The sequence below is a fragment of the Xiphias gladius genome, chromosome 3, assembly GCF_016859285.1.
Source record: "Xiphias gladius isolate SHS-SW01 ecotype Sanya breed wild chromosome 3, ASM1685928v1, whole genome shotgun sequence".
In the NCBI taxonomy this organism is placed as follows: Eukaryota; Metazoa; Chordata; class Actinopteri; order Istiophoriformes; family Xiphiidae; genus Xiphias; species Xiphias gladius.
In genome coordinates this window covers 3,425,525-3,451,920 of record NC_053402.1, presented here as the reverse complement: position 1 = coordinate 3,451,920, position 26,396 = coordinate 3,425,525, and the positions used below count along the sequence as shown (strand labels likewise).

General features: G+C 39.2%; 1 pseudogene; it reads left to right on the top strand.

The window, feature by feature from the left end:
- Positions 1-894: 894 nt before the first annotated feature.
- Positions 895-15,720, top strand: LOC120783563 (annotated as a pseudogene).
- Positions 15,721-26,396: the final 10,676 nt, after the last annotated feature.

Genomic DNA, 26,396 nt, shown 5'->3' with positions numbered 1-26,396 from the left:
AATCAGACGTGTGCAACAAGGTTCAATTTTAGGGACATTGTAGTTTACGTTGTATATTGATGATGTGTGTGCCTCAGTGGACAACTGCAAAGCACATTTTTATGCAGATACTATTGTTTTCTAAGTTTCTCTTTAGAAACAGAATGATAATGTTCAATCAACTATAACATCAGTCTTGATTATGGTGATATTGTGTTTATGCATGCAGCCCCATCCACACTGAAATTATTAGATACAGTTTACCACCAGTTTACCTCTACGTTTTATTGCTGGGGATTGATTTATCACTCAACTCATCACTGTGAACTATATCAGAATGTGGGATGCTCTTCTCTGAGTGATAGAAGGGAACAACACAGCCTCCTTTTTGTTTATAAGGCGTTGTTGGGCAAGCTACCCCTCTACCTCACTTCTCTTCTAAGACACAAATAAATTTGTCATCAAACAAGCTCACAGAATTTTTTTATCCCTTGAAACTCCTCAGATAGATAGATTGATACCTTTTAGTCTTCTCACATCAAATAAATGGAATAAATTTCAAGATGTATTGAAATTACACAGGTTTGTTTTAGTAGGTCATTTTAAGTGTATGCTAGATGATATCGTCATACAGTGTTCGTGCTCTCCTTGATTCGCAGACATGCTTGTCACTTATTATATTTATTCAATATTTTCCACATTTTATTGTTTTTATTGTTATATATCTCTTCATTAAGGGGCTGTTTTGGCCCTGGCAACCTCAGTGCTCAGGCCCTAATAATGATAATCTCCACAAAAACAATAAGTTCCTTGTTCTCTGTGAAGATTCTTAGTCATCCAGGTCCTGGTGTTTCTAAAAACCTAATATAAATTAAGAGCATCAATGCAAAAATACAACAAAATAGGAGGATTAAATGTGGACTCTTAAACATTAGATTTCTGCCATCTAAAGCTGTACTGGTTAACGATCTAATATCAGATGATCATATTGATTTATTTTGCATTACTGAAACCTGGCTGTGTCATGATCTATATGTTAACTTAAATCAATCCACTCCTCCCAGTCATGTTAATACTCACATTCCTCGAGGCAACGGCAGAGGAGGTTGAGTTGCAGCCATTTTCAACTCAAGCCTATTAATCAACCCTAAACCTAAACTCAATTATAACTTATTTGAAAGGCCTGGCTCTTAGTTTTACACACCCAACCTGGAAATCATTAAGGCCTATTCTGTTTGTTATAGTGTACCACGCTCCTTGACCGTACTCTGAATTTTTATCTGAATTCTCTGAGTTTTAATCAAGTTTAGTCCTTATTAGATAAATTAGATAAATATATATGATTTTAATATTCATGTGGACATTGATAATGATAGCCTTAGCGATACATTTCTCTCATTATTGTCCTCATTATACACACTTGACCTTATTCTGACTTATGGCATTGAAATTGAACATTTAATAGTCTTTCCACAGAATCCTCTTTTATCGGACCATTATTTGATATCTTTTGAAATCCTGGTACTGGACTACACACCATTAGATAAAAGTCTTTACTAGATTTCTATCTAATAGTGCTGTAGCTAAATTTAAGGATGTGATTATATATGCACTTAATTCACCACCATGTTTAAATGTAACAGAGGACTCCTATGCTAACTGTAGTGTCTCCCAAATTGATCATCTTGTTGATTTTGCTGCAGGCTCGATGAGAATGAAACTCAATTCTATTGTCCCCCTAAAAAAAAGATAATACAACAGACGCTAGCTCCATGTTTTAACTTCCCAAACGCGCATATTCAAGCAAACAAGAGAGACTCATAGCTCTATTGATCCCTGCGTTCCTATAGCTCTCAGTAGTAATAACTTCACGACTTCATGGGCTTCTTTAATGATAAAATTCTTACTAGAAACAAAATTAATCACCTCATTCCCTCAACTGGCACTGATTTATCTTCAAACACAAGAACCTTAGAAACAGCTGTAAAACCTGATATATATTTAGACCGTCGATCTTCACCAATTAACTTCAGCTATTTCTTCATCTATACCACCAACCTGTCTCTTAGACCCCAGCCCAGCGAGGCTGCTTAAGGAAGTTTTACTCTTAATTTGTACTTCTTTACTACATATAATGATCCGTCTTTATTAACAGGCTGTGTACCACAGTCCTTTACAGTAGCTGTAATTAAATCTCTTCTTAAAACCTACGCTTGGTCCAGATGTTTTAGCCAACTATAGACCCGTATCTAACCTTACCTTTCTCTGTAAGATCCTTGAGAAAGCTTTCATCAACCAGATGATGAGGATTTTCAGTCAGGATATAGAGTGCATCATAGCACAAAGACAGCACTGGTGAAAGTTACAAATCTTCTAATTGCATCGGACAAAGGACTTGTCTCCATACTTGTCTTGTTATGTCTTAGTGCTGCATTTGACACTATTGACCATCCCATTAAAGGATGGCATTAAAGGAACCGCTCTAAGCTGATTTAGGTCCTAATTACCAGATCGATTTCAGTTAGTGCACGTTAATGATAAATCCTCTATATAATCACGCAGTTCCACAAGGCTCTGTGCTTGGACCAATTCTATTCATCATATATATGCTTCCTTTAGGCAATATAATTAGGAAACACTCTGTAGACATCCATTGCTATGCTGATGAGACCCAATTGTACTTGTCTATGAAGCCTGATGAAACAAATCACTTGGCTAAACTTTAAGCTTGCCTTAAGGACATAAAGAACTGGAAGACCAAGCAATTTTCTGCTATTGAACTCAGACAAAACTGAAGTTATTTTACTTGGCCTCAAACACCTCAAAGACATTATCTAATGATATACTTACTCTAGTGGCATTGCCCTGGCCTCCAGCACCACCATTAGGAATCTCTGAGTTATCTTTGATCAGGATATCTCCTTTAAGTCCCACAGAAAACAAACTTCAAGGACTGCCTCTTTTCACCTATGTAACACTGCAAAAATCAAGTACATCCTTTCTCAAACAGATGCAGAACAACTAGTCCATGCTTTTGTTACTTCTAAGAGGGATTATTGTAATGCCGAATTATCAGGCTGTCCCAACAAATCTCTAAATACTCTCCAGCTGATCCAGAATGCTGCATCGCGAATACTGACAGGAACTAGGAAAAGAGATCCTGTTTCCTCCTTTTTTAGCTTCTCTGCATTGGCTCCCTGTAAAATTCAGAATAGAATTTAAAATCCTCCTCCTCACCTACAAAGCCCTTAATGGTCAGGCACCAGCTTATCTTAAAGAGCTAATAGTACCCTTTTACCCCACTAGAACACCACAATCCCAGAATGCAGGCTTACTTGTGGTTAGTAGCTTCTCTAAAAGTAGAATGGGGGTCAGAACCTTCAGCTATCAGGATCCTCTACTGTGGAACCATCTTCCAGTTTGGGTCCGGGAGAAAGACACCCTCTCTATGTTTAAGTAATAAGCTTAAAGTAGGCTTAAAACCTTCCTTTTTTGATAAAGCTTATACCAAGGTCTGGCTCAGGCTTGTATTGAATCATCCCGTAGTTATACTGCTATAGGCCTAGACTGTCCCGTAGTTTTGTGCTTTCTCATCTCTCTCCTCTCTCCTCCTGTCGCTTTTTGCAGGTATTTCAAGAATCTGTTGCTGTAAACCACCTACTGCCCCCAAGATCCTGCTCAACAGGCAGAGCTTCAATTATTATTATTATTATCATTATTATTATATTTAGTCTGAATGTTATTATTATTATTAGCCCTATTATTATAATTACTTGTTTTATTATTAGTCTTATTATTATACATCTTTATGTGGAACCTGCATTCTGCAAGGTTCTCTTGCCTCCCTCCTGCTGATGATGATTATGCAATAAAGACATAATCATCATATTGACTGCTACAGGAAGTCACTCCAACAGAACCAACCTCACCCCAGACCAATCTGTGCCCTGCTCAACGTCTGCCTGACTGCCACCTATTTCCAGTACAATGAGGGTTTCTACAGACAGAAGCACGGCTGTGCCATGGGCTCACCTCTGTCTCCAATTGTGGCCCATCTGCATATGAAGGAAGTACAGAGCAGATCCCTGATCTCCTTTGCAGGAGCTGCACCCTGCAACTGGTTTAGGTACATGGATGACACCTGGGTCAAAATCAAAACACAGGAAGTGGAGGTCTTCACAGAACACGTCAATGCATTGGACAACAGCATCAAGTTCAATCGGGAGGATATCAGAGGAAATCGTCTCGCCTTTTTGGACTGTGAGGTGCACAGATCAGTATTCACTCTTTGATTCTAATCCCCGATTGGAGCAGAAGCTGGGGGTTATCAGAACCCTACAACATGTGGCAAAGAATGTGTCCACAATGACTGAGGGGAATGACAAGGGTTCTAATCACCCACTAGAGTAGAAGCTGGGGGTTATCAGAACCATACACCATCGGGCACAGAACGTGTCCACAATGACTGAGGGGAACGACAAGGAGAAAAAGAACATCAGCGAAGCACTTTAAACATGTGGTTACCCAAACTGGGCCTTCGTCAAAAAAGTAGACAACAGAGAGAGAAGAAAAAAAACAATAAAAGGAACAGCATTGTCATTCCTATCAACATAAACCCAGATGTGATAGCACAGACATTGCTCTCAAGTTTTTAAATGTTTTCAGAGAAAGAATTGCACTACATTTTTGTTCCAAAGACCGAAGATGTTACACAGCATTTAGTATGACATCGCAATATACAGTGACTTTCAGGACCCCCAACTTTGACTTCCTCCCTATGACCCCGATCAACAAACAAACTCAATCAAAAACTCTATCAAATTTTTTCTTCCAATACTTACACCAGAATATTGGAATAACTTCAAATCTGACTAAAAATTCTCCACATAGTGGCATTAAATTAGGTGAACGTCAAGAATACTGTATGTTTTTGGAAAATACTTTAAAGGTCTTCTGACTAAGAATGAAAGAGCCAGCTGGTTGGAGAGCATGGAGCACAGAGAGAGAGGGACCTACAGCTGCCAGTATGTCCTTCGGCACAGCAACCTGTCTCAAAGGACGCAATCGACATTGGAGAGCTGGTCTGACGCTGGTCTCCTTCACTCTCTGCTCCGTTTTGTGGACCTCATCACATTAATCTACTTCCAGATTCAATTAAGTATTATATACATTTAAAGTTACATTGGTGTGGTTCTCACTGAGCAGCTATTCATCCTTTTTTTTTTTGGTTGTTGGTTATACAAATACCCTAGCTCCATGCTCTTTCGCTGAGGCTCAGCTGTTGATGTCTTAACCTACAGTTCGGTGCGGGCACATTAATTTTGGTCTAAATACAGGTAGCTGATAACGTGTGAGGTCAGGAAGGCAGGAACAGGGAATGGGTAATAGGATACAGGATACAACAGTGGCTGGATGGCAATAGCAACAATGCAGACCTGGTAAATGACTGGGGGAAAGGGGCTGGTATGCTAGTTTGCTAACTAAGGGGAAAAAAATGAGGGCAGGTGTATTGGTAAGTGAAGTTTAGGTGTAAAGGAAAGGTCGGAAAGTCCAAGGGCATCTGATGGACAGGTTAAGAATGGCAGGATAGATAGTTCCTTAGAAAGGCCTGAGGAAAGTAAGCATAGGCTGAAGGGAGGAGCAGAATGAGCAACACAAATAAATCAAACTGAAACAGCTACTGTGACAATTATGTGCCAAAGTGGGCAACTGCCCTGGAACTCTAGTCCTCCAGGGACCCCTAAAGTCCCAGGTTCAGCCTTGGTTTATGGCCAATAGGAGCCTGGCAGAAAGTTTTGGCTCTGGGGCCCCCAAACAGGTTAATACGTCCACGGTATTGTGAGCTTGTATACAGATCAGTGATCAGGACTACTGTAAAAATCCTACACATAGTGACTTAATGTCCAGTGAATTGAGGAAAATTATGTGCTTTTGGAGAATAAATGAATGGTGCTTTGCTTTGCATCAGTCAATACCAAGTGTGATATATTAACATAAATGAGACCATGAGCTCTACTGTATCTCACACACTGTTTTTGCACTGAGGGTCTGCCTGGAATTCAAAGATATTTCTCTGGCTTTTCAAGGTCAAGGTGGAGTGTGACCTGTGATGATATCATCAGTGACATCATCAGAGGGGTGTGTCTGACTCCAAAAGAAAACATGGTTACCCTCGTACAGCAAATGCATTGTTAAAATAAATGGAGGAATCTCTGTCTGTCGATTTGTGGCAGATGGTGGCAGAAAGACAGCCAGACAGAGACTTTTACATTTATCAGCAGGATATCTCTAACTTACTTACCGTGGTGAGAACAAAACACTACCTATAGCATAGCACCTTTAAAAGTCATCCAGGATTTTCCCCATATGGATCTGTAGCTGGAAATGAACTGAAATATAGATAAAATAGCTATGTGGGTATGACTCAGCAGTGTGAGGTTTGGGCGTTTAAAATGACAAAAGGTCTGCAGTATGCTCTGTATAAGGACTGAGTGGAGTAGTATGGCAGGTTGAAGCACACAGCTTGAGCTTATAACATCACTGATATAAATCTGTTGCATTAGTTAGATGTCTTTGTTCTCTAACAGTTCTTTCCACTGTTGAAAAACAATTAATTAATTTAGCAAAGACAAAGTTTTGCAATCCCTATAAAACTCAGACAGTGCTTTCTTATTGTCAAAGAAGGGAGGTATAGTAACTTGATGATATATATATATATATTCATTTCAATATTTTCACCTCATTTGCTTTCATCTGCTCCATCCACAAAGAGGTTTCAAAAAAAATATCTTGGGTTAGCAATTTCAACAAATATTTGGACTGATGTTCAAAAAGGAATGCAGTCATGTCCCATAAATTCAAGACGCCATTTCATTGGAGTTATTCATCTGTTGCACTATTTTCAGATAAAAATACACTTATTACTGTGTCCTTAATCTGTTTAATTTGGAACACCCATGAAGACTATCTGAAAGACTGGACTAACCACACATGAAGATTATTTTCATCAACTTGCACAGATGTTTTAGTCTTTGACAGTCAGGAAGGAGCATAAACCTTACAACTGAATAAATGCACCAGACAACACACTGAAGACTGGTCAGTAACCACTGGAGTTCTGGAGGTAGAAAATATCAAAAATGTTTTACAAATTCTTTATGAGAAGACTGGCAGCAACTGGATCTGAAGACCTAAGTTCGGAATCCTACTAATCAACAGTCCTAATGTGTTCCCGCCTTTAGGTGAAAGGCTTGGATTATGGTCACAGGCACATGCAAAAGTTTTATCATTCTGTCTCCTCTGAGCACCATCACTCACAGGCTACTAAACAGGTTTAAATAGCAGCATCACTGATACACATAAAAATTAGAAATCAGTGTGTTTCTACTCTTGATGAACACACCTGGACTGGTGTTTGTCATTGTAACAGGCTAGAGGATGATGCGAGTTTCACTCTGAAACTTGGTTTTTGAAAACTGGCTCTATAGTTGATTTACAGTATAATAGAACTGTGTTGCCGTGAACAGACAAGAATATCACTGTGTTGTTGGTCAAATTGCACACAGGCTTGCAGGTGGCTGATCTGAAACATTTTAAACTCAGCTCTGGCACATGGTCCTTGTAGTGTCCTCAGTGTACTGTGTGTATTCTGTGTTTTACTTAACATCCAACATGTAGCTGCTCCTTAAAGACTCAATACAGAAAATACAGAGAAAAAAAAGTTTTTATATGGACTTTTTGCCAGGTTTGTGTACATTTGGATAAAAACAAGATCCTGATTGACCTGTGAGGTGATTGGTCACTTCCAGATTCAGACTATCCACTAAGGAGCCGAGTGGACCTGCTGGTGCAGGTGTAACAGCTCAGATTCTATGACACAGCTTAAATTCTCAAACAACCCAGTTTCATGGCAGTTCGTGATACAGTCAGGGAATTTTACATTTATTGATTCACGAATTTTCCATTTTTTCTGCTTTACTTTAATTTAATTGCTTTGTCTATGTTTGTCTGTTTATGTATGTATTAACATAGTTGACTGCATACAATTGCCTTTTAATAATTGCAGTCACACTGAGATTGATATGAAATTAGCTGTGAAGCCAGTAACTCTAGAAAATACTGTACTATATGTACTATATGTAAAAGAATGAGCAGTTTTATGGGTAGTGCAGTTACATTAAATTTTAAATATTACACTAATTTATGAAGGTGGGAGGAAGTACTTAAGGCCATAATGAAATGGCATTTTGAGACCCCTTGATTCTTTTTTTTGGATTTATTTCCAGTTGAATGGGTTTGCTCGAGTGAGGCTCAACACAGAATGCCATCTTAGAAAAGTGTAAACCAATCATAATACGCTGGGAGGAGAAAGACCATTTTGATTGATAGAAAGGGCGTTAAATTATGTACTCTTTATTGAGTCATTGGGGAAGACTACATTTTTTTAAGGAATAGGGGGGTCAATTTAGGAAGCATTTTTAAGTAATTAAAAGGAGAACAACAAGTGGATTGTTAGGAAGGTCTTGGTCCACAGAGTAAGGCAAGGCAAGGTAAGTTTATTTGTATAGCACATTTCAACAACAAGGCAATTCAAAGGACTTTGCATTAAACATAAAGGGCATCAAGACAAAATTTAAAAGCAACATAACACAATACTAAAAAGCGCTGAGAGAAATCAGAAAGAGTTCATGGAAAATGAATAATAAATACAAGAGCAAAACTTACAGTGCAGTGTAAGAAATTATTAATTACTTGACTTAATAAAAAGCAGTGGCAAACACAAAGGTCTTCCACTTTGATTTAAAAGAACTGAGAGTTGCGGTAGACCTGCAGTTCTGTCTGAGTTTGTTCGAGATATATGCAGCATAAAAACTGAATGCTGCTTCTATATGTTTAGTTTTGAGTCTGGGGACAGAAAGCAGACCTGTCCCAGATGACCTGAGGGGTCCGGATGGTTCATAACATAGCAGCAGATCATAAATGTATTTTGGCCCTTAATCATTCCAGTGCCCTATAAAACATCAGCAGTATTTTGAAATCAATTCTTTGACAGAAAAAAAGCCAGTGTAAAGATCGGAGAACTGGAGTGATATTCCGCTGAGACCTTTATTCATTTAATCCTTGATGTGTTCTTAAAGTGATAGTAGGCTGACTTTGTAATTATCTTTTTCTCAATATTATGAATTTTTACTTTTTTTACATTACAATTTCTTGCTTGTAAATATGACTTCTTTTTCTCAAAATTGCGACTGTTTTCTCAATTATCTTTTTCTAACTCTAGCACTGCATTTCAATGTACTGTATATGATATTTTTTTCTAATTAGGCATGGATGTAGATGACTGAAAAGCTAGAAATGAAATATTGCATAAATTAATAAAGTTACACCCTAACTGACAGATTGCTGCCTGTGTACATGTGCAACAACACACACTCTCCACATCTGCGTAAAGATGTAGCTTTGTTTTTTTCTGTGTCTTATACTTGCATTAATTTTATTAAGTTGCACATGTGTAAATGTTGCTGAAATACAAATTAGCACAAATGGATCCAGGGAAGGGGGAGCAGTGAAGAGGAAGGGGAACGGAGAAGAATGATTGGAGGGAGGATGGGAGGTGAGATTTGCTTATCACGAGGGAGCTGGGAATCTTAGGAATGAACAATGTTTGTGTAAGACATGTTTTCTTTGTTACTTAAGTCATTAATCATTTAATCTCCTTTCCACTACAGGAAAAGTTCAGTCAGTATTCCCTGGTGCTATTCTCTTTAAATTGAGCAAACTACAAAAGAGAATGAATAGAGAAAATACTACGATTTAAAAGTAATATTTAGCACAGTAGCACATCTAAGAACACAAAAGTTAGTATAGTGACCAACCGTGGATGTCTTTCCAGAATCCAGCCTATCAACTTTTGGTGAATCAGATCTGTCTATGACACCGAGTCACTCATCACCACCAAAGACCCAGCAGGTGTCAGTCGGGCAGCATCGTGATCATGTACAGATCCACGCTAGAGGGGATTATGTAAATTACACAAGCTTGTCACAAGTTGTTTGTATTGGGATCATTTAAGGAAGGAAATCTTCTGACAAATATTGTTAGTTAGTAAATAAAAAAAGAAAATTCAAATTGCTTGAAACATATGCAGGAAAAAATGTGGAGACTTTCTCATCAAACACAAATCATTTCATTATGTACCATTAGTCAAAAGACTAGAACACTTCCTATCACATACAAGGGTCTTGTCTATGGGGGAAAAGGGATCCAAGAGGTGCAGGGAAGGTTTTTTCATGACCTTGTTGATAGTGCTCTGCAAAATTGCATCTCTTATTTTCAGAGAAACCGAATGCATTGCAGATTGTTCTGCACGTAGATGAAACAGAGACCTGTAATACACTAGGAACCTTTGCATCAAAAAATAAGTTGTTAATGGTGTACTTCACCCTTTGGAAATATAAATCCAAAATACAGGTCTAAACTGGCTGCTATAAGGCTACTTGCCATGGCTAGATCGGAAGACCTCCACCAATCTGGTGTAGATGTAATTTTGAATAGAATGAAGGAAGCAATGGATGCATTGTACATTGAGGTTAAAATGAAAACTACTAATGGAGAGAAAACAATATACTGTGTGATGCCATGGTCTCTCTCTGCAGAGACACCCTGCATAACATGAACCAGCAAGGTTCAAAGAGCGTGTGGGCTTTGCCTACAGTAAATGCAGACACTGAGTGTTCTTCCCTCCTCTCAGACAGAGAGGAGGGCTGCTGCAACTGCAATAGAAACTAGAAAAGAAGAGATTCATGCACTCAACCTCCCAAACCAATTCTCCATCATTCTGGTAAAGGGGTTGTCCACACCTAAATTTTCTGCCAGCTCCTCTGAGAGAGCTGTCAAACCCTGGATGGCTCTAGTAATGCTTCCATTAGGGGCTGTGTAGTTTGGAATAAAGGTACAGCACATATCACCAAACATTTTGCAAACACCTCCTTTTTCAGCTCAGAGCATATCTAGGACTATTCTGTTCTGCCATGCCATTAAGCTAGTTTTCTCTAATTGCTCCCTTATACCTTTAAACCCATGTCGTATGTAGTACACGAACCGTTGTTGGTTATAATAAATGTAATTTATCCAATCTACATTTTTATTGGTCGTAGCACACCAGAGGAATAATGATTCAAATCCCACGATAACTTGGTTGTGAGGTTTGTATTCGTCAGGTACCCTACGGGGGTACACCGATCTCGTCGGTGAATCAAATGAACCAAGAGGAGAAGTTGCTGTGCGTTTTGCTCTACGTGATTCGAACATTTTTCTTGAACCAACAGGATTAGTCAGATGCAATACATAAAACGGCATGACGAGTTGGATTAGAGCACATTTCCCCCTCCAGTCATGAGGTAACGTGGATCTGAGTGTCCTTCCTCCACAGAACCACCACACATCAGCGCGAGGAGTGGACTGATTTTTTAACCAGTCGTCCTGAATGCCTATGCTGTTAGTTGACAGCGTAACGTTGCACCACAACAGCTCTCCCACATCGTGCTCCGATCCGTTTCACTCGATGCTCGATGTAATTTCCTGCATAGGGGCTGAAATAGGGTGGCCGGGTTACTGCAGTCAGAGGGAACAGGTAGTGCAAGGTGGTACAATTTGCGGGAGGATTAGGGGAGTTGAACAGTTTGAGGACACATTGGAATCCATTTGGATAATTGTGTTGACTCAGAGGAAATGGAACTGTGCCCAACCCAGGCCTGGCCGCTGCACATGCTAGACAATTGGTTGTGTTTGGTCTATTATTTTGTGCCGTATAAATTAACCATCGAAGCCATTCATTTGTATCAATAAACCCTGTTTCAATAGCTACTTTACCCATTATGGTTACATTAGTAAGATCTGAATAAGTAACAATAGGGCCTCTCTATGGATGGTCTGGAATAATAGTGGAGCTAGTATTATTCAGATTCAAGATGTTTTCCTGCTTTTTATTTACTCGTATAATGAACTGGCCAATCGGGTCGGTGCCTGACTCATGGGCTAACCCGCTATAACTCATTTGTGGATCTTTGAGAGTTAACAGTAACGGATTACAATCACCTTCTTTGCAATCTACTGGGGTTTGTCCTTTCTAGAGCGACCTTGCCACACTATAATGTCCTTCAGTGAAGATTAGTGTCAGTGCTGTCTTACCACTTTTCAATTACCTTTTTCCCACTTTGATCACTTCTCCGGCGAGATCTGTTTGTGGATGTGGTTATCTCATTGAGAGGATGTTGGAGCTTGTTTCCCTGTAACTCATGACATATAATAGGGAACACAATGATAAGTGTTAAAGAGAATAAGCAACAGATGGTACCTCTGAGGCCACAGAAAAACGGATGCCATGGTCGTGGCTTATCCATGTCGTCAGTTGTTTTTAACCGGCGGATCTCTGTCAGATTCACCTTTGCCCGTATACCTCTAATATCTCTGGGTGATGTTGGTTTTTTCACTGACTCTTGCAAGTGGGTGCACCTACTGTCTATCACCCCCTGCGTCAAAGAGCACTCCTGTTGATGTCACTTTCTTTTTCATCAGACTTCTACCACAGAGATGTCGGCTCACGGGCTCAGGTTACTCAGTTGTAGACTCCATCAGTGACAATTTGTGCACCTTTTTGCAGTGTGAGAGATGGATCCAGGAGCTTCTTTCTGCGATTTTTACTGCTGTTTGCATGTTCAGGAGGACCTGGAATGGTCCCTCCCACCTTTTTTTTTTCTTTTTTTTTTAATGACTTTGACGACCACCCAGTCTCCTGGAACAACGGTAGATTTTGGTTGTTCAAGCTCCTGTGTTGGAAAAGAGTTAGCAGATTGAACACTTTTGGTAGTCAAAATTTTCTTTTTCATCTAATTAGCTAAGGTCTCTTCTGCTGCTTCATCAGTTCAAGTGAATGGTTTCAACTGTGGGATGACATAGGGTCTCCCATACACCATTTCAAATGGTGTAACACCTGTGCTTGTTGGTGTCACATGTATATTCAACATTACTAGAAAACAATAAACAATAAAACCATAGTTCCTTCATAGTTTTTCTCAGTTTGGACTTAATAGTTCCATTAAATCATTCTACCAAGCCTGCTGATTGGGGGTGGTATGCACAATGATTCTTCAGTTATATATTTAGATTCTTGGCTATCAGAGTGATGACATTATTGACAAAATATGTTCCATTATCGCTATAAATTATTTCTGGAATTCCAAATCACAGTATTATTTCTTTAAACAAGGCTTTTGCATCTATTAGTGCGTCTGGGTGTGCGCAGGGAAATATTTCTACCCATTTCGTGTGTATATCAATTATTACCAGGCAGTATTTCTTTCCTTGACATTTATTAAGTTCAGTGAAATTCATACAAATGTGTTGGAATGGATACTCAGGTTTCGGAAACCGTCCTCTTCTAGGTCTTAGTTTACCATGTGGATTATGTTTCATACAGATTTCACACATTGAACAAAAATTTTTAGAGTACTTTGTAAATCCATATGTTGTGAATGTTTGCTCTATGGCATGTACCATCCCTCCTGTTGAGACATGACATCATCAATGGCTCAATAATGCAGTATATCTGAACAAATTACGTAGAAGGAGTGGTTTGCCTTTATGGTTATTCATAGATGCCGTTGCCATTTTGTTTTGCTCCTTTCTTTTGCCACGTGCTGCTCTATTTTACGTAATGTTTTCTGCATGTCTATCAAGATATCATGGTCTATATGTGTGACTTTCTCTGTGCTTACAGCGAGCAAATCTATGTGAGTCTAGCTTCCTCATCTGCTTTTTGATTTCCTTTGGAAACTGAGTCAGTGTGGCGTGTGTGCGCTGCACATTTGCCTATTGTTAGTTTACTGGTCAACTGAATAGCTTCTAGCAAGGATCCATTACTGGTGTTGTCTGTGATAGATTACGTCTGAGGATCTAACTATGTCTGGTACGTCATCGGGATGTACTACAGTACGTGAGGCTCCGGCGTCACGTAAAAATGTTACTTCATTTTTCCCAATCATCAGAGTAACTTATGGTATTATTTCATGATTTAACATTATATCAATATGTTGTAAGCTCAGCACTTCACTGTCTTTCCCTGTGCTTTCTGATTCTGTACGTGATGTAAGTTTTGTCTGACCTTATTCTAGTCATGCTGTCCAGTCGTCGCTATTTCCTCTCCCTCCTCGAAGTCAGTCTTTTCTTTCTTTGCAGCCCAATGGCCCTGCTTACCACAGACGTAACAGGTGTCCCCGTCACCTTGTGGTCGACCACGTCCTCTTCCCCACCCACCAGCTCCTCCCCTCCGGCCACGCCCCCTGCCCCATTCTGCTTGAAAATACACAGTCTCTCCTTCCTCAGCAGTGAACACTTTCTCTTATTATTATTATTTTTTTTAAATGACTTTCAGCGTGTTTGCAACGTTCTAGAACACTTGCCAAACGTATTTAAAAGTTTCCAGACAGACCCTGTGTTTCCTGATCTTAAATTTCATCCTTCATCCACTCTCTTCATTTTTAATGGGGTAACTGTGGGCGCAGCTACGGGTGCTGGTACTGGAGGACTTGTTTGTTCTAACTGTCTTAAGTCAGGATATTCTGCAGACCATGTCTGCCTATGTTCTGGGTAGGGTGGAGGACCTGGCATTGGCCCCAATGGGGGTCTGGTCTGTGACTTCTCCTTACTACATTGTCATATTCTCAGTCAGTCAAGACCATTACTTCAGTCTTTGTTTCAGTCCTTGCTTCCATCTTTGTTTCCGTCTTTCTACCTTCTTTACCCTTTTTTATCCCTCCTTGCCTTCTCCTTGCTTCTGCCAACCAGTTTCTTGCTTGCATAAGACCTTCGTATTTTCTCTTTTTAGGCTCTCCCCTTGTTTTTTCTTCTATTTCCTTTACCAACTCTTGACAGTCGCTTGTTACTAACTTTCCTGAAAACCCATCTTTCTTTTCCCATTTTCTTAAGAATTTTATGTTATCCTGATGCCTGTTGAACATTAATTTTGCATCTCCAGTGAGATTGTCACTGTTCTTTTTAGAACAACAACTACTGCAATTCCCCATTTTTTTTACTTGTGGCCAACCAGTTTGTATGGAGTTCACCGGAGCAACTGGTCCTATTTGATGAGCGCCACTTTAGTTATCACCTTCAGGTTTCCACGGCCAGAGAGTTTGTTGACATCGTGAGGTTTCCCCTCTCTGTTACTCATCAAGACATCACATTTTCGGAAAAATACTTTTAGTAAACCTAGTTTACTAATTATAGTTCCCTGAATTATTTTAAATTTTCTTTTAAATTATTTATTTATTTATTTATTTTTCTCTCTATTTTTAACATGCACACGGAGTTATTTATTTCTGTAGTCTTCTCACATAGACTATGGACTATTGGTCCTGCTCAACCCTTTTACCGGCCTCAGACCTCTCTTTTGTCACCAGGGGACTCGAACCCCTGGGGAGATCCCTGATATCAGGGATATTTTTAAGATCCCTGATCTTATTTTAAAATGCTACCTTATGAATCAGACATCTTGGTATCACTGTTCATGGATCTCATCAACCCCCCATAGTCCAGCAGGCCCTGGCCTCTTTTTAACAGCAAAACTCTGTACTGGAGGTCTTTTTACTCAGGAGTCCCAGACTCCCCCGTGCACGGTTCTCAGGTCCTGTTGGTCTGGACAGTGGAGGGGCTGTTGAGATCCGGCTCGAAGGACCAAGTTGATAGAAAAATTCTAAAACAAACTCAGGAACACCGTCTGAAATTCATAAGAGTAGGTTGTTCATTCTTGCAGCAAGGGAACAAGTTACACACAGAGAGTCTGCAGTGCAAATGTTCAAAAATACAGAGTTCACATGAGAATTTTATAATGCCAGATGTGCAGAGACTTGCATTCTCGCTGACATATATCACACACATGGTAAAGATAGTTCTTTGCTTATCATACAGACAAGTGAGATGGCCTTGAGGAGAGGAACAAGAGTGCCCTGTTCCTCTCTGGTATTCACCTCCTCCCCTGGGCGCAGCCTCTGTTGTCACGAGAGAGTTGTACAGATACTCACACAAGTAATAATACAAGGTCAATACGAGGTGATTACACAGTCATGAGCATAAAGGGTAAGAATTTTTCCAACAGATACATTTGCTGTCACAGATAAAATCACTGGGTCAAGTGGTTAGACACATGTTTGCGATTCGAGTCTTAACATTGTTTCTTTAAACAATGGGCTTCCTAATATATGAAAGCTGCCAAAATGTTGACAGTTCAATACACCCAATTTTTTTCAAATGAAAGGGAGATGGGACCTGTTAAAAGGTCAAAGATCTACAATATTTACATGGAAAACTGAGGGACGTCCTAGGTTTTAATTAAGTACACCATGCTCTATCAGTCAAATGGCTTGTAATAAATAGTAAATAATACATAACTCAAAAGTCCATGGTCTTTGCCAAAGTAGTCACACAATTTGGACTGGTCAAAAACTGTTTATTAAGTGGTGTTGAGACTAGAAGTGGATATTGTACGCTACCACAAGATTAGATAATTTTTCTGAAAACAAATACATTGTCAGTGAACATTGTACAGATTTTACCATTTAATTGTTTTTGACTGGGTTGCATTATATTATTATGCTGTTGCATTGCTCAGATTGGTCCAGACTGTGGTTAACTGCTTACTTTTAAATTTCCTAAATACATGGTTTACTCGGCTTCCCATAATGTGGCTTAAAAGTGAGGGAAATATTTTAAATTGTATATTCATGATAAAAAACCGCCAGTGCACCTTGGAACTATCAGAGAAAAAGAGACATCCATTCACACCTGTAGGTTCTCTTGTCTTGGAAATGTTAAGTGCAGCCTGTAAAGGGAAGGCCGGGAGGTGGTTGTAGAAATTATTTCACATTATCCATAGCTTAAACCGACTTAGTTTTCACAGCAGAGATCCAGCTTTCCTCTGATCTGAGGGGATGTGCCTTGATGCAGACTCATAACTTTTCTGCGAGGTTTTCTGCATCACACAGTACAGCTGTTGTCATTAACCTTTATTAATTGTTTATTTTGTCACAGGACATGATTGTAAAATGGGGATCTGATGGATGTCTCAGCCAGCAGTGTGGAGTTTAGATCTTTATGCTAACAACATGAAAATGTTTTGACACCTGCAGCTTTAACTGGTTTATGTAGACAAAGAAGCCATAGTGTCCGAGCCATCAAACTGAAAGAACGTATCCCATTGTTCTACTAATGGCCCTTCAGTCTAACCCTCACACACATCGGGACTCCCAGCCCCTGCAAAAACAGGCTCCAGCACCTTGGACAACTTCAGGAGGGAGAGAGAAGAGAGAAAGAGAGAGAGCTATCGCCACCTCTGAAACCAAATATTAGGATGAAAAATAAAAAGTTCACCACTTTTTACAGTGACTCACACACCTTGATTTTTTTACATTGACATTTTTTTATATTAAATCACACAAGGGAAAGCAGAAATGAGATATGAATCCAGAATGAGAAAAAAAAATTAAAACTCCCTGGTTATTCTCTCAAAAAAAGGAGAAGGCTACAGAGACAACTCAGTAGACTAACAGCCATCAGCCTGTTGAATGTCCATTCTGTTCCTACAGCCTGCCTGATCATATACTGTATACTGGGTCTTAATGCAGCCAAATTCACAATATAGTTGTTCTCATTAACATATCTTTCTGTTTCCGTTGTCAGACTACTGAACGAGGAAGTGGTTTAATCCAGCCTCAAATGTCAAAATGTAATTCCCATGTTGCTTCGCAACGGTGGTACCCGGCTATTAAACCTATGTTTTGTCTCTTTCCATGGTCATCTATACTGTGTTTTAATGCAGCCAAACTGACAATATGGTTTATCTCTTTACATGTTTTTCTGTTTCAGGTGTCAGACATCAGAGCGGTTAGGAAATACACAGAAATAGATTCGGTCTCGGCATACAATTGTTAACCAGCAAGCTGGTCGCCGATGAAATCTATAGGCTTATGACCTCTCAACTCAACTGGTCGAGACAGAAGGCCACCCACCCTGAATCCAGTTCTGATGGAGGTTTCTTCCTGTTAAAAAGCAGTTCTTCCTGTCTACTGTCACCAAGTGCTTGCTCATGATGGGAACTGTTAGGTTTCTCTCTATAATATTGTAAGGTCTTGACCTTACTCTGTAAAGTGCCTTGAGATAATGTATGTCGTGATTTGGAGCTGTATAAAAAAAACTGAATTGAATTGAATAGAATTAAATTTGTACAGTCCTGATTGAAATGATTGGCACCCTGAATTTTAAGTACAGAATTTAGAATATCTTCAGAAATAAATGCAATTTAACCTATTTTGTATCATCGGAATATCTAATAAAATGTCCAAAGTTACTGAACAGCAACAACAGAAAAAATCCTTTCATATAGTGAAATAAAAAATACAGACATAGAATGTACGTTTGACACAACTATTGGCACCCTTTTGATGAATTTAAATTACTTCTTCAAACAAAATAAAAAACAAATAAGATTCCCCTGAGCTTAATTTTCATTGTCCCCATGACCTGAATTAACCAATGAATGATGGTTTCACTGCATAAAAAGAGGCTGATTGTTTCCATGTTTCTTTTTCCCAATGGTGAAGACAAGTGACCTGTCTGAGAGCATCAGAAATGCTATTATCAAAAAACACAACAATTCCAAAGGCTACAGGGCAATTGGCAAAGATCTTGAAATCCCTGTTTCAACAGTTTGTAATGTTATCAAGAAGTTTCACAGTCTTAAAACTGTTAAGACAGTTCCAGGACGTGGCGCTAAGAAGAAAATCAATAAAAGTCTGTGAAGGTTGATGCTGATTGTAGAAAAACCTCCACGCAAGACATATAAAGAGCTCAGGCTGACCTGGAGCAATCTGGAGTAGTGGATGTAGCCTGTACCATACACCACACACTAAACCAAGTAGGGCTCCATGGTCGAAGGCCAAGGAGGACAACACTATTGAAAGAAACGCACAAAAAGGCATAACTAGTGTTTACAAAAACCTTCATAGATGAGCCACAGTCTCTCTGGGATAATGTTCTATGGACAGATGAAACCAAAGTAGAGTTCGCTGGGAATGCAGTGCATAAGTTTGTTTATAGGTGACGAAAAATAAAGCCCATAAGGAAAAGAACACCCTACCTACAGTAAAACATGGTGGAGGTTGTATCATGCTTTGGGGCTTCCTTTGCTGCCTCTGGTACTGGAGGCACTGAATGAATATAATGAATAATGAAATCAGAAGATTACTGAGGCATTTTAGAGTGAAACGTGTTACCCAGTGTCAGACAACTAGGTTTTAGGCGAAGGTCCCAGGTCTTTCAGCAGTTAATGGCCCAAAGAACACATCCAGCAGCATAAAAGAATGGTTGAAAAGGGAAAGATGGACGGTTTTAAACTGGCCAACAATGAGTCCTGACATAAATCCCATTAGAAATCTTTGGAGAGAACTGAAATGTGCCAATACGAAAATGACTCCTGCAAACTTAAAAGAGGTTGAACGCATAGCAATGGAAGTGTGGCAGAAACTGCCAGCAGACAGGTATAAGAAGCTTCAAGATGGCTACAAGAAATCTTTAGAGGCTGTCATTGTTGCCAAATATTAGTGAAGGGTACCAATAATTGTGTCTGGGGTGCATTTTGTGTTTGTATTATTTCACTATTATACAAGTTTTTTTTTTTCTTTTGTTTAGTAAACTTGGACATTTCATTAAAATATTTTGATTATACAAAGTTGGTCAATTTGCATTTATTTCTGAAGATATTCTAAATTCTGTACTTAAAATTCAGGGGTGCCAATAATTTCAACCAGGACTATATGCTTATTTTGTACTTTTGGACTTGTTGCTACAATTAAAAGCCTGTATTAAATATATTTTTGTTTTACAGCTATTATGGTTGAAAAAAATGAATATGTGGCTATACTAAGTATGAAACTACTTTAAATTACTACTTTAAATTAAAATACTTAAATTCTGCAGTGAGGAGTCAGTGCAGCAACAGTGTAACATTTTCTTGCCAGTTTATTTTAGCTTTTGTTTGCATGGTCACATGCTTGGGACTTACAGTATATCACTAACTTCATTGACAAATACATTGGGTTTCCTGCCTCACAATAAAATCCAGCCCATGTTTCGATAGTAAACAAATAAAAGTAACATCTATGTGAGTTTCATTGATCTTTGTTTTAGCGACTTTCTAAAAGAAAATCTACCTCTGATCTGTTTTATGTTGTTTGGTAGCATTCAAGGCAGAAGCTCCGTGAAGAACAGTTTTCATTATGCAATTTGTTTGTTGATATGGCACCAGCAGATGACCAATACTTACTCATAGTATAGTTATACCTGTGACAAAAATCAGTATATACTAGTTTTTCACAAAAGAAGTGTAGTGTATTATTCCAAATGACATTTTGCTGAATAAGAGAAGACAGGATTTTAATTTAACCCCCACCATTTGCCATGATAATGGTTCATGTATCTCACACACATTAGCATGGAAACACCAATGAAGAACTAATCTGTCTGCTTTGTTCTAAACTAGAGGTAATTAAAGAGTGTAAAATGTTGGATGGCTGTTGCTGAAAAAGTGCAGTTGATAAACAGTATCAAAAACAGGGTCTGATTTCGTGAAAATCTTAAGAATTGTAAATTGAACAGGTAAGAAAACTAGTGAACCTAAACTCTTCTGTAACTTATCTCTAGCTTTGGGGAAAAGATTTGGATTCACAGAAGTGTACAAAGAACCTCCTTGGAGCTTCTGCTTCATCCTGTCCACTGACTGAGGCTCATTTCTTCGAGTCTTACATCAAGAGGCAAGGCCATTGGGACTTTCAGTAGGGGACTTACAGTTCGAGTTGGACTGAGTTCACACTAAACCAAACTATGTAAATATAACTAAATGCATGAGGGGACAAGTGATCAAATGATACACACTGCATTGCCAGCAGAGCGAGGGAGACCTGTGATGAGTTGACCATCTGGGGCCGAGACTGGGAGACCGTCCAGAAAAAGCTGGAATGTATAGTGGCCACAGGGTCAATCTAAACAACCATTTATAAACCTTAAGTGAGAACAGACGTGTTTGTAATGTGTGCGTGCCTTTCTGTGAAAGAGCGCATGCTCGAGTGAGCATTAATTTGAACTGTATGTGCAAGATCCAGGGGTCTGTGCAAGTGTGCAACAAGTTTATATGTGTTTAGTACTTGAACAGTACAGTTATCAATCCTGCAGTCTATAAACATTCCCAAATATGTATGTCTGTGTGTGTTTGTGTGTGTGTGTGTGTGTGTGTGTGTGTGTGTTTGTGTGTGTGTGTGTGTGTGTGTGTGTGTGTGTGTGTGTGTGTGTGTGTGTGTGTGTGTGTGTGTGTGTGTGTGTGTCTGCATGCACGTGTGTGTGTTTGTTGGACAGAGAGCTAGCAGTCCTCTTTGTCCTGTCACCATTATTTAAAATATTTACAATGGCCAACCAGAGAAGGTTGTTCTCAGGTCATCTGCCATCACAGGCCGATCAAAAAAGCAGAAGCACAACCAGCAGGCTTTCAGTGGGAAAGTAAGTCACACACACTCCCATCATGCTCTAATCTAAAATTGTTGAGAAACCCGCTGGAGTTTTGACAAGCTTGCTTTATGGCGGTTTTCAGCCAAATGTTTCAGTAGAACCAATTTGTCTCGCGCGTATGCCTCTTGTGTTGGTTAACAGATCATCAGATCATCAACATACTGCAGTAGGGCGCCACCCATAGGCAAAATGAGAGTTTCAAGAATTTCCATTAATGCTGCATTAAATATGTCTGGACATCCACAGTAACCTTGACATAGATGTGTGAACGTATACAGTTTTCCTTCAAATTTAAACACAGACCAAAATTGACTGTCTTTGTGTACTAGAATGCTCAAGAATGCATTTGCCAAATCAACAACAGAAAACCACTTACTGTCTAGTGGAATTTGAGACAGGATTGTGTATGGATTTGGAATATTTGGAGCATGAACTAAAACTGCAGCATTTCTGAAAGTCCTGGACAAAGCGGTATTCGTCTGGCTGGCCAGCATCTCTAATCTTTTTGAGAAGAAAAATTGACGTGCCACAGGAGAGGTTTCACATGGCACAATAACTCTGGCTTTGAGGAGGGAGTTAAATAAAGGTGTGATGCCCACTACAGCTTCCTGTCTCAGTGAATATTGATTTTAACGAGGCCTGAATGACGATTTTGGCTTGATAACAATGGGTTCTATAACCTTCATTAGTACCACGTCATATTTTTTTTGGGCTCATAGGCAATTTGAATTCAGAAATTTGAAATGTGTCGGACACGAAAAATAAATTTGAGTCAAATGTGTATTTTCTTTCGTGTCTCATGAAGTCAGAAAGTGTGTAGTCTTCCTCTAGTAAAAGCTCGCCTGTGCATTGTGCATTTACCACTGACAAGAATCTTTTGCGTTGTACCCTTAGGCCTGCGTGATAGTCGACTTGTGGATCTGATGTCCTTTCCAAGCATGTTGCATTATTGTACTTCCTGGTCCAGGGCCCAAGGTCTTTCCATTGTCTGTCTCTAGGTTTCACCAGTGACACATGTGGGTCAGAACCCATGATATGAAACAATCTTTGAAAAGTTATTTCAGGCAAAACAACAGAGGCAGCACAGCGATCACTCCTCCAATAGAGCCAGTTAATTCTCAGGATGTCATTTCGCCTTCCTCTGTACCATTTATCTTCATAATCTCTGTCCTGTTACAAATGAAAAATGCAATGTGCAGTGGAAGTCTTGAGGCTTCATGTGATCTGTGTCTGAGGATGTGAAGAGTTTTCCTGCTTCTTGTGTCAATGCATCATTCATGGAACTGAGTGCCATGTGAGGAAACTTGCACTGATAAGCATACAGTAAACTATCTGGTGAATACTTCACAAATGAGGCTTCAGATGTCATTCTGGTGACTATGAAGACTTCTGGTGTTGACATAACTACAATGCCCAACACGCACATCAGATCTCTGCCCATGAGATTAACAAGACAGTAGGGAGACAGCAATTTGCTTCCTCTGCCGCTTTCTCAAGCATGGCAAGTTTTCGAAATTTTTTCAGCATGAACGGTTTGCTGTTCGATGAGAGATAGTCTGCCAGAGTCCCACATGTAACATGCAACTGACATCAACTGACTGGCAAATTTTCTGCAATCATTGGCGACTGGAGCCAAAAGGCTGGCTGCCTCTGTCCTGGTATGTCCACGGTCTGTAGATTGGCTGAGTGTCGCCATCTCCGGACGCCACTTCCATCATAGGCATATTCATTACTTCATGAACTGTCCCATGATTGACTGCTTGTGTCACGGAGGACCTCCCTTCCCTATAAGGTGTTCCAGCACTGGTGTGGCTTGGTGACATTAACTGGCAGGCGGGAGCTGATGGGGTTGGACTGTCCCAGAGTGTGGTTGGTTTATACGGTCTGTCGCCTGAGTCAATTACCACTGCTCCCAGTCACTCTATCTCTTCCTGCAAATGCTGATAAGGAGGAGGGCATTGTTGAGGAGGTGGTGGTGGAACTAGGACGGGTTGCGGTTGATTTTGATTTTGATGCTTGTTTTGCCGCTGCCGTTGCTGGCGTTCCTCCAGGTGCAAGAATATTTCTCTATTATCTTCAGTTCATGAACACTAACTTCTCTATCAGATCAAAAGTCATACAGCATGAGCAATGTATGACAATGAGCAAAAAGCACAATACTTAGTAGAGCATTTATACCCCTTAGTGAGTACAGAAGTGAGGGGATAAAACCCATACATATACTTAGTTCCATAATTAATTGGTGAGATAGATTGCAGCTCAGGGATGAGGACAACTGCCTGGTACCAAGTGGTTTGTTTTATCCCTGAGGGTCAGGCTGTACCTTTCAACTGAACAGTGAGCAATCCGTGTATTCCATAGATAAACAGAGTGACTCTAAATTACTCCAAACTCCATCAGTAACTGCAGTTTTAATTGTCATACACAGGTGTGTATAAGGTGCATACGAAGCATATACTGTATGCAATAAAATGTACATAAAAAGGGTAGTCATATATGTTTAAAGGATATGCATCGAAGACATTTGTGTGTGAATATACATAATCAAAATAAATTATTTCTCATTTCACGTTAAAGTATCATTGTATTGCAACAGTCTCTTTATCAAAACGTGCCTTACATGTGAAACCTGTGGCCGTCATCTTTCATCAAAATGCTGGAGGGAAGTCTAAAAATCACATGGCTGTCAAACACATTTGATTTTGGAGGGAATGTTGGCTGTATGCCTAACCTGAAAAAAACATTTCCCACCAGGCTGGCAGGAAGCACAGCGAGTGAAGAGCAGGTCTATGAGGACCTACATCCTTTTTCTGTGTGACTTGAAAGGGCCTAGAAGAAACGTAGGGATCCCGTCTATTGTTGGTCCTCTGCCCTGCTCAGCTTCACTGACGGGAGATAGAGGGAAGGGAGGGACAGAGATATACTAAAATGTTCAGCCAAAAATATAAAAGTAACTGATTAAACCTATCTCACTATGAGGAAGTTGTCATCATGTGACATGTCCCTATGTCACATGATGACAACTTTATCAGTCCTACCCTAATCCCTGTGATCCATCACTGTCAGTCAACAAGTCAGTAGTCCAGGGCTGGTATGCATAAGGCTGCTCAGAATAAAACTTTGGTCTTAAGTCCATCAAAATGTTCTCTTTTTCTTAGAATTAACAGAAAATGTAATAAATACACATTATAAAGTGTTAAAGGGAACTCTGCATATGTGAAAAAAATTGCATATGTGAAAAAAGTCTGAAGAGTGTGAAGGCTTTGGTGTTTGCAGAGGGAGCTGTGTGAAGTCTGATAACTGTCCTCAATTGTCACTTTAGTCAGCGTCAGTTAGGGATGAAGACTACAAGTTTGAAAATGAAAAAAATCTGGGGGTGTGGAGTCAGAGAGAAGTGAACTCACAGGACCGCTGTAGATCGCTCCTCATCTGTGCTTAAGGTTAGATGCTTCAGGCTACATTAGCCACAACTAGCATAGCACATCCAAACCTCCAACTGAACTGTCACTGGTCAAGTTGCACTGCAGGTGAAAAGTCCTGTTGTCCTATTCCAATCAGTTTCTCGTCAGTCAGGAAGGTAGCATGTGATAAAAGATACAGTGTCTGACCTAATACACACAATCGTGAAAAAATTTATTACATGAAGGATTCAACATTAACAAATCAAATCATCAAATGTTAAAAACATTAGTGTGACTGCTCTTCATGGTTACATTAAAACATGTTAACACTTATAAAACATGTAATACATATTATATTAGCTGAGCTGTGAAACACAACAAAATCTGGTGAATTTGAAATGAATCTCAAAACATAAAAATGGCAAATAAAAATCATTCTATAAATATATGAACTTGCCAGCAAACCAGTGATTTTTTTAGAGTGTTTTTTGTTGTTGTTGTTGTTTCTTTGTTTATTTGTTGCACTCCCTCTCCTAAGTTTATTGATTTTAAAAGACAGAAACAAACATGTGACTTAAATGTTATAGGACCTCCTCATGTTTATTTTTGCTTAAAATGGTTACTATAATCCATCATTAACTATTCACATAAAACATTTCTTCATTTTCAAATAAACCAATTCATACTGAAAAGGACAATTTGATTCTATCGATATTTGAAGGTCATAATAGACTTTGAACCTAATGTTTCGCCTGGGATTGAAGGGCTATATTTCAGCTGCAGACCACTTGACGAAGACTGTACATCTAACTATATATATCTGCCTTTGATAGATTGTAGAACAGTAACATTAGAGAAGTAACATTGTTTCAATTTTGAGAAGATCATGTGATTCCTCTGAGATCAATTATTTATAAAACGGCACATAACAGCCTCCATCATGTAACTTTTTTCATATAAGAAAAGTATTTCTGGAGAATTTTAACCTTAATGCAGTGCATGCATTTAGTATATGCAAATAAGCTAATCATGTTACCAAATAACTTAATTTAATAAGTGAAGTAAACAATTAATTAGATATTTAGTCGACTGAAGTCATGGGTTGTAAGTTATGAAACTAAACTTGAAACCAACAAACTTATCTGATTACTGAGTTAATAATAAAAGAAAGGTTTATTTAATTTAACTTACTGTGAGATTTCAAAGTCCAAATGATAAAGTAAACACAGTGAAAACTGGTTTTCCCACATCCCCCAAATAGAGCAGATGGTTAACACAGGTCAACAGAACTTTCTCACTTTGTTGTGAATCACAGGATAAGAATTCAGGGGTTATCAGGAGTCACTTTTGCTGAAGTAGCATACTGACTTTTGATTTGTTGACACAATTTCAATTTTCACTATGCTG